The 1,879-nt window shown below is 38.3% G+C and overlaps 1 long non-coding RNA gene across 1 annotated transcript; it reads left to right on the forward strand.

Moving 5' to 3' along the window:
- The first annotated feature begins 427 nt into the window (after positions 1–427).
- Positions 428–1,623, forward strand: LOC122008270. The gene is made up of 3 exons (XR_006119253.1): positions 428–475; positions 1,207–1,320; positions 1,513–1,623. It is a non-coding gene; the product is annotated as an uncharacterized LOC122008270 (long non-coding RNA).
- The last annotated feature ends 256 nt before the right edge of the window (positions 1,624–1,879 follow it).

Raw genomic sequence — 1,879 nt, forward strand, 5'->3', positions numbered from 1 at the left:
CTGCGTATCTGCTGCATCCCTAGCTAGTGAGCGCGGATTTTGATGTTTGTGTGTGTGTGCGCGAGTGTGAGGGAGGGGAGAGGTTGTGGGTTTCACGGGTTCCCTGTTGAGCTTTGATCGTTCTGTTTTACTTTTTTTTTTAGGGTTGGTAAGCGTGTTGTTCTTCAACCTCTTTTCTGCCCTTCTGCGGCAGCTTTGGTCGGCGACGTTGGATTCGAGGATTGGTAAGACTCGAAGATTGATTTCTCTCTCTCTCTCTTCTTTTTGTTTAGTTGATTTGGTGTTTTGGATTAATCAGCGATCTTGAGCCCCTCGATTGTGAGGATTGAGAGTGGATACGACATCGAGACTGTTTTCGATGGGAGTAAGCATGGAATCGAGTCGTTCTTGGTCGAAGTCACGCCGGGAGGGGAGCTTCTAGTACTAGATTCCAAGAACAGTAACATCTACAAGGTTTCTTTGCCCTTGTCTAAATGTGAGTGTGTTTATCCTCTCATAAAGATCAAAGTGTCCATTTGCATGACACAAATATAACCAATGATACCACATGAAACACCATGAATGAGGCCTACAATGTGCAATTTCATAAGGATTTTAATGCTTAGACTCTTCATCTATCTCCTCAATATCCATGTTCAATGCTCTAAGTAGGCATTCAAACTTTCTATTGATGTGAATATAAATTAAAGATGTTAAATGGTTTCTGTAAAATACTTACTGAATCTATTAGTCCCAGGGACTTATGACTGATACTTGTTTGATTTTGTCCGATATGAGATTGATATCTTGACAATGGAATATTTGAGTGTTCTTAAAGTTACTGGATGTGAAGCCAAGTGATGGTCTAGAGGAGCAGCCTAAGTTGTTCTGAAAAATATCAGCAATAGTTGCTGGTTGGTGATGATGGTTTCACTGTTCTGATACCATGACGATCCAATTTTGTGATTGTCTTCCATTAGAAAGGGGCCAAAGAAGATAACTACTAATAAGTAACACGATGTGTTTGATTCCAAAATTTCTATGCTGATGTTGGCACTTTGAATATGACATTGTATTTTTAATCTTTTAATTTAGTTAATCTTTTAAGCATTTGTTCCAGATACATTCTTGAATATGATTGTTCTAAATGCGCTCTTATTGTGGTTTGTTGAATAACTAAATCTCTTTGATATTATCACTGACTTCCACTGTGAATTTTTTGGATAGACAACAGGCCTAAGCTTGTTGCTGGTTCAGCTAAAGGTTGGAGCGGTCATGTTGATGGCAAACCACGTGAAGCAAGGATGAACCATCCAACAGGGCTCACAGTCGATAGCAAGGGTAACATTTATGTTGCTGACACAAAGAACAAAGCAATTAGGAAAATCGTTGATGGCCTAAGCATGTCATTTTGTAACTACAAATCTTGTAACTTTGTGAGCTCAAATTCATCAAATTTGTTATTGTTCTATTCTGTGCAATCAAAACGGTCCTTATTTATCAATCATGTTTTAATCACTTTCTATATGCCAGGTAGCGTGTATTCTAATGTTCAAGCTTCAGCAAGATGATTTCCCAGTGGATACTCATGTGTGCTCTTTTAACTAATCTCAAATTCTAGCAAAGTATCAACTAATATATGCAGAACCATGGTACTTTTGCAGGTTTTTAGGATAATGAGGGACATTGGTTGGATCCAAATTAAAGCAAACAGAGAGCAAGCATATATCCACCTCAATAATAGAATACCTAATCATTTGAAGTTTGACCTGAATTATCTTCTTGTAACTCATGGAAGATTTTTGTCACAGGTGTTCTATTAGAAGAGGTAATTAGAACACGGGAGATGGTCCACAGGTTTCCTGCCCTCTCACTCAGTACTGTAAGAATACAACGAAAT

Source organism: Zingiber officinale, chromosome 8A (genome assembly GCF_018446385.1).
Source record: "Zingiber officinale cultivar Zhangliang chromosome 8A, Zo_v1.1, whole genome shotgun sequence".
Lineage (NCBI taxonomy): Eukaryota > Viridiplantae > Streptophyta > Magnoliopsida > Zingiberales > Zingiberaceae > Zingiber > Zingiber officinale.